Raw genomic sequence first — 8,061 nt, forward strand, 5'->3', positions numbered from 1 at the left:
AATGTCTGAGGAAATAAATAAATAAACCTATTCACCTCTATAGTGCTGTGAAGAAGTATTATTCCCCTTTCTAATTTTCTGTCATCAAATAAAGTTAGACAAAGGTAACCCGTGTAATTTTCAAAGAATGCAAATTTTCAATTTTCATGATTTTATTTATTAAGAATAAAGCATTATCCAAAACTACCTGGAGTGAAGTAGGCTAAAAGATTTCAAAAAGCAACACAACCGCCACAATCTAAAGAAATTTAAGAACAACTGAGAAACCAAGTCACTGACATCTGTCAGTTTGGAAATGGTTAAAAAGCCATTTCTAAGGCCTGGGGACTCACAGTGAGAGCCATAATCCACCAATGGAGAAAAACTTGGTACACAGGGGATCCTTCCCAGGAGTGTCCATCCTACCAAAATTACTACAAGAGCGCATCAACGACTCCTCCAGGAGTTCACAAACAATCCCAACAGCATCTAAAGGACCTGCAGGCCTTGCTTGCAAAAAATGGCAGCCGTGGGAGTTCCAAGGAAAAAAACACTGCTGAGTAAAAAGGAGCACAAACACTCGTCTCACATTTGCCAAAAAAACATCTTCATGATCCCCAAAATTTGTCTGTGGACTGATGATACAAAAGTTGAACTTTTGGAAGGTTTGAGTTTGATTACATCTGGTGTAAAACTAACACAGCATTTCATAAAAAGAACATCATAACAACAGTCCAATTGATGGTGGTAGTGTGATGGTCTTGGGCTGCCTTGCTTCCTCGGGACTTGGACGAATTGATGAATTCTGCTCTCTACCAGAAAATCCAGAAAGAGAACGTCCGACCATCAGTTTATGCCCTGAAGTTCAAAAACACTTTGGTTATGCAGAAGGACAATGATCTGAAACACAGCAGCAAGTCCACCTCTGAATGGCTCAAACAAACAATATGAAGGTTTTGGAGTGGCTTAGACTTTAATCAGGCTGAAATGCTTTGACTTGACCTCAAATAGGCCATCCATGCTTGAAAACCCTTCAGTGTGGCTCTATTAAATTCTGCAAAGAAGAATGGTCAAAACTCTTCCATGGCCACAGTTACCTCAAACAGTTACCTCAAACTCTTGATTCCAGTTCCTGCTGCCAAGGGTGGCACAACCAGTTATTAGTCTTGGGAGTCATTTTTTTCTCATAGGGCCCTTAATTAATAAAATCATCATCAAAAAATGCATTTTGTATTTGCTTGGGTTTACTTGGGTTACCTTTGTCTAATATTAAAATTGCTTTGGTTTGAAACATTTAATCATGACAACGATGCAATAAACTGAGAAATCAGGAAGGGGCCAGATGTTTTTACACAGCACTGAAAGTCCAAATCAAGTCTGTAGTGAAAACTACATCTATTATCCCCTAAAATGATACTATGAGCTTATCTTAGAGAGCCGTAAAGAGACAAAAACATCTCACGAGCACACATTTTATAGTAAAATCACTCTATTTTTGGACTACCTAATATCACAAAGTAATAATGATATGAGTGTACCTCTGCATTCTGCTGCCATGATGGGAACTGATGCATTCTTTCTGAGATTACTTCCAGCTTTCCTCTTCAGGCCCATGTTTTCCAGCTCCAGCTTTCTGATATCTGCTTGCATGGCGCTGATCACCTGGATAATTCTCCTTTTGCTGTCCATGGTGCTGACCGCAGTCTTTTCCACCCTGTCTGCTTCTCTCTTGAAGGTACTCAGCCCACCTAGACACACGTTCTATTCCCACAAATATGCTTTCATTTAAGGCTCATTACACAGCTCTCCTTTGGGTCAACAAAGATATAAGCAGCCAATCAGCAGCAGCAATCTAGTCTGTCATCAGACTGTTGGTGGTGGGGTCACCTGGGGTGAGTGCTATTTTCTTCTTAGTGACCTGATGCCTACCACTTTCCCTCCTCCTCTTAAATATTCATCTGCTCTGTCAATGTAAAGGAACAATTGGTGCTTGGGAGAGGCTTGCCTGTGGTCTAACTGTCTGTCAAGAAGATACAGTGAACCTGTTCCCCATGAACTTAGTCTACCTCTCAACATGGTGCAAATTCATATAGACTGAGGAATAAATTATTAAACTTATGGTTTACACTTTTTTTGTGTCTTAACTTTAATAATTATTTTCTGCCCCAAAAGCCTGGACTGGATTATGTGGCAATAGTAGTAATAATTTATTATAACATCAAAATGGCCATCTATGCCCCTTTGCTGATGCTTTCTAAATCATTATGGCTTGCAGAGGTAGTGCAAGTGAAATCACAGAGCTCTGAAAATTGCCTTCATTCATAAAAGAGTGAAAATATATGAAGTGCATTCGCAGATGACTTCTGCTTGTATCCATGAGCTTACAAATGTAAAGATTGATACAATATTTATTGTACAAATGCACCAAATGTGCAAAATTAAAAGGAAAAAATATGTTTAAGAGGGCTAGCCTGGGTTTTATGCTGCTTTGCTGCTCTCTAGTGTCCAGTAGTCCAATAGCATCATGCTTACAAAATAACCTGCATAACACTGACCTCTTTGGTAGAAACTAGTATCTCATATATCTGACCACAGCAAATAATGCTGCTTTAGATTTTCTCATAAGTCTTTTGTAAGCTGAACCCAGCACACTTCAAGTGTAAGCAGGTGCTGCGAAACATGCCAGCTGCTGTGCATCTAACTGAAAATTACACATCATGAGGATGTTACTTCATGATGTCCTCGTGATGTGTGATATTGGAGGTAAGACTCAACAACAATGGCAGATATGAAACTGCACACAGACCTCTGCCTCAATATTAAGCTGTCTGTTTGTTTGTTTTCACACCGCACTACATAATCTAAGTTCCTCCCAGTGTGGTGTGTGAGCTGTTTGTGTGCTGATAACAACCCAACAGATAAGCCCTATGTGCTGCTGACACACTGACACCCTTCAGGTGATTGTGTAAGTGAAGACTGAGTGCAAGACAGCTGTGTCACAACATGGGTTGTGTTTTAACTCTTGGTTGTATACAGAAGAAGGAAAAATCATTTAAAAAAAGAATATTTACTATACATTCCCAAATGTCCAGCAGGTGGCGTGCACTCTAATTTTTGTGACACAAAACTGGGGCTAATGTTGTGAAGCTTCATGTGCAAGCACATGATATCCTCCATCAGCAGCAGGGTAAGCCCAGAGCCCTCTAATAGTAAGAGTCGCAGAGGCAGAGAGGGTTCAGAATGCAGCAAATGCATTGATCTGCAGTAGTTTTTATACCACAGTAAAGTGCATGTGGTTAAGTCTTTGTGTACTCCTCTACCTTTCTGACAATTTTTGAGCTTGTTAATGTGTTTTTAACATTATATGCTAACCAACAGCAGCCACAGTTTAACATTTATTGTTAGGTTTTAGTGAACTTGGGTAAACATTTCAAAATCAGTTGTTTTCTACCTGTCAGGGTTTCTTCATTGTGGCTTCAGTAATGCCACAATAAATTCATACTGCAAATAATCTTAATGGCAGAATGAGACTGACGGGTGACTTTCAATGATAGCATGAGAATAACTGTGTTTGCTTTGGAAATATTTTGGTCTCCAGAGCTTAAAATATTCAAATTCAAAACAAACATCTAGTCCAACTTTCTGTGTGACAGAGACAGGAATTTATATATCTTGCATGTGGACAACAATGCTACTCAACACTTCACATCTACACAGGGCAGATTGCATTAAAACACTCATTATTGTGTATCATGTCTCATAGAGCATGTTTTTTTTCACAGGCATTATAAGACTTTTGCTATTATAAGACACTTTAGTGGGATTAATACATATTCATATTTTTAAAACATGTTTTATCTGCTGTTGTGTGCTGTGCTGCATGGGGACGCTGCACTCACTCAGAGATAAAAGCATACGTGTACATTCATCCCACTGACACCAAGAGGAGAAAAATAGTTGGCTCACTTTAAAAGAACAATGACAATGACTGTAACTATGGATTAAAACATCAACATATACACAAATGCAATCATATTCAAGAACACATTTGCACATTTTTTTATCTTACAAAGTCCAGACCACTGTAAAGGGTAATGTTTAGGTCATTAAAAATTAATAAGTGTAAATCTTGGAAAAACTCAGGGAGATGAATCTCCAGGTTAGGGTGCTGTTTCACTGCAGGGAGTCTTCAGACCTGTGGTTCGTGTGCTGAGAGAGTGTTAACAGAGAGAAAAAAGCAGAAAATGTACATACTTTTTAGACGAGTCAATGCATGATGGCATGCGATGTAGTTGTTATAAATAAAATTTTAGAAATGAATTAGCTGTTGATGTTAAACAAAGTGTGACTAGTGTCGTTAGTTATGAATTCATGGATTTGTATTGACAGTTTACACTAATACTAAAATACAGGATCGGTATGACAACACACACAGAATTCAGTTCTATAAAAATGCATATATTTATTAGATTCTCTATTTAGCCTTATTTGATTATTTTTTTCAGAGCTGGTTTCCATATTTTAAATTTACCTTGTTTTTTTTTCGGTCTGATTTGTTTCCTTTTCCTTCCCTCTGATTTTACCATCTGCTGAGATGCAACATTATACACAGTGTGACAGTCAACAGAACCATAAGCCTAAAAACAGTATTTATGAGACTGCTACAATATGCAAATATACTCTTTATTTTTAGCCATGTTTCAGAAAATAGCTAGCTGTTTCCCTGATTATTGTACAATTATTATTTTATTACTCTGAATCTATACATTCGTTAAAACAGACCAGACAACAATAAGCAATAATGTTATTTTCGCACTGACATTCACACCTATCGGTAATTTAAAATTACCAATTGACCTAACCCCATTATCTGCATGTCTTTGGACTGTGGGAGGAAGCTGGAGTGCCGGAGAGAACCCACGCAAACTCCACACAGAAAAACCCCGGCCAGGCAGTGGAATCAAACCCACCAACTTCTTGCTGAGTTTGAGTCCAGGCCTTACCTAGCGTGCTAATCGTCACGCGCCACATTATGTTATATCACAATATAGTAATATTAATTAATATTTAATATAATATTTAGTTATTTAGTTGTGTGTGTGGGGGGGGGGGGTATAATATATAAAACATAATTTTGAATTCATTAGGCTACTTGTTCTTGGTTGATATTGTGTGTTTGCTAGCTTAAGCTGGCATATCTACAAATTTATTGGTGGATAATCAATTAACATGTTTCAATGCACACGTTAATTGATTACCCAACAACTTCACAAACTTCTGTGCAGCTAAAAACCTAGTTCCAGGAACTATTTCTGCAAAATAAAATAAAATAAAATAAAATGGTCCATTGGAGTGAACGGAGATGATGCGACTTTTACTAACCGAGGGCTCTGGGTAAGCCCAAAGGGCGACGGTATAAAGTAGAGGTAATTGATTTTTTTTTCTTTGCAAGTGATTACAGAAGCAGAATTTAATACGTGGCTTTTGCAGCCCTTTCATCACTGCTCGTTGCTTTGCAAATTTGACACCAGAGGGTCGGGACAAATGCAGCTCCCTTCAGAATACCGCACTCATCATTTTAGCCAAGTTGCTGTTGACCTGGTGCCAGCACTACAAAACAGGACAAGTAATTTAATTTGTCACCACCGCTGACCTTGAAGCAGGGAATGTAGGCTACCAGAATCCCAATAGGGAGGCTTCAAGAAAATGTCCTGGGAGCTCGGAGAGAGAGAGAGAGTGGGTCGGACTGTTCTGCTTGAAGCATCACACCCGTTCCCTCATGTCTAAAGGAATACATTTGTCCTTCAGGTATGCATGCACAGATTAATGAAGGTCTAATTCTGTTTTAAAGGTACTGGGGCGCTGTCTCTAAGGGCAGAGGTGATCAAATTACCCATGATTTAATTTGAGGTTTAACATCAGATCTTTAAGAGTATAGCAACACAACACTTCAGTCTTTGAACTGAAGTATTCTGTGCTCTGTGTCTAGCTATTTTTGTGGCATAAAATCTGAAAAATGACAAGTATGCAGTGCTTGTCCTTCGTCAAAAATGTTCCTCCTTAAAGTGAAAAAAAAAATACTGTAGCCAGGGAGTAAACACCATCATAGCAACAGATAACACGACTGCCAGAAAGCATACCGTCAGCAGGCAGTACCACCGTAATCCAAGTCAAGATGTCCACCTGCATGAACTTAATAGCGTCATTACTCGGGAGATACATTACACTGAAGTGTCATTTCCCTGTGCAAGAGGCTCTAAATCAAGGAGGGCATGAGAAATGTAGGGTGCATCGGCTTTTATTATGTGATGCATGCCAAGTTCTCTGATGCCTCTGTCTTTCATGTTTATATACCTCACAAAGTGTTGAGGCAGTATTTCATTTGATTGGCTTAAACACATTTAAAGGGTTGTTTCAGAAGGCCTCGCAGTAAAAAAAAAAAAAAAAAAGAGGCAGAGAAACTGCTCGGTCATTGTGTTTCTGTGCAGCTGTTTTGTCTCTTTGAGCTGTCGCCACAGTTACCACGATGATATGACACTGATAGGTTATATAAATTCTCAGATCCCCAAGTGTTCTGTTACTTTATTACACATTAGTAAGGTCCCGAGGGAGAGCGCATTCCCAATCCTATCTCTCATCACCCAGAAGCAACAAATGTACTAATGACCTCTTGCAGCCGTGTGATGTGACGTGATGCGATCTGATGGTAACTGCAGCCCTATCGAGCTGACATATTATATCACCCTGGTCAGAATTTAATATTGGTCGTAAAGTCTAAATATAAGGCTTCAGCGACTAAGTTGTTTAACATAGAGCTGCTCTAACTGTCTGGCAAAAACACACACGCAGGGGTAAGAAGGCTTGAAGGTGGCGTGTTTACTGCTTGCCGAGATGTTCTGCTTTTGAGATTATTATGATGCGTGTGAAATGTTGCAGCAACTTCGACCAAGCTGTTTAAAAGAAGCTTTTAAGCAGCGTCCTCCTTTTCCAGCATGCCAGTGTTTCAAATAGAGACCTGTAGGTTTTCCAGCCATTTGGCACAGTCTTTAATGACATAGCTCATAGCCACAGTCCCATTTAGCAGCCTTCATTATGACTCACTAATCATAGGCTACATTTGTTTTTCTTTTTCTCTCTTCTCTTTCTCTCTACCTCTTTCTTTCTGAAAACTTTTAGGCCTCTGCCTTCCTTTTACCATTCTGTTTATCTTCATCTTAGCGAGATGAATCCAGTAAGGACGCCAGAGCTGCTACTGGAGAAAGTGCTTGTTGACTTTTCGGCACAGACTGGTGCTCTGTAGGGGAGCAGTCTGTTATTTATGGCTCAGGGCCTCATGTGATTGGCTGAAGAGAGATGTAATTATGTCTGGCGCTTTTTAGAATTGCAATAGGTGCCGTGTTGAGTTCACTGGTTGCTAGGTTACTAAGTGAAAGGATTTGTACTGTATAGAAAAATTTCTTTTTCATATAGCCTTTGCTTGCTGGTCAGTGACTGTTCTTACCCTCGGCCCATTGATGCAATTCTTACTGAGTAACTCATTGTGGCTAATTGTAGATGTGCCCAGATAGTGTGTGGATGTTATCTGTGTCCTGTTAGGGATTAATTCAGAATTTTGTACAAAACAAGGTGAGCAAATGTTATTCCTTCATCAGTTACCTTTGAACTATTTTGAACAAGAGGAATGGAAACAGCAGCCAAAGCCAGTTTCAGTTCTAAAGATGCCTGACTGGTATTTTAAGACAGGCTTGAAATGAAGAGAAAATATTTGGTGTGCAGTCGTTGTCAGGGTGAAAGTACTTTTGAGCTGATAGGAAGTAACACAAATATTCAGCAATGAAGGTATGCAGAAGACCATCTCTGAATGCACAAAATGGACTACAGCAGCAGAAGACCACATCGATTACTGCTTCTGTCAGCTAAGAACAGGAAACGGAGGCTATAACTTGCTCACCAAAACTGAACAAAAAAAGATTGGAGAAATGTTGGTGTGTGAGAGCTTATATGAGGGGTTTTTTCTGTTATCAGAATTTGGTTTGGTCTGTTAGTGACATTTCATCCTTCACATAGATAGTGTTAGTAGGA

Source organism: Diplotaxodon limnothrissa, linkage group LG18 (assembly GCF_057381915.1).
Source record: "Diplotaxodon limnothrissa isolate DT_005_m linkage group LG18, D_limnothrissa_male_GT1.1, whole genome shotgun sequence".
In the NCBI taxonomy this organism is placed as follows: Eukaryota; Metazoa; Chordata; class Actinopteri; order Cichliformes; family Cichlidae; genus Diplotaxodon; species Diplotaxodon limnothrissa.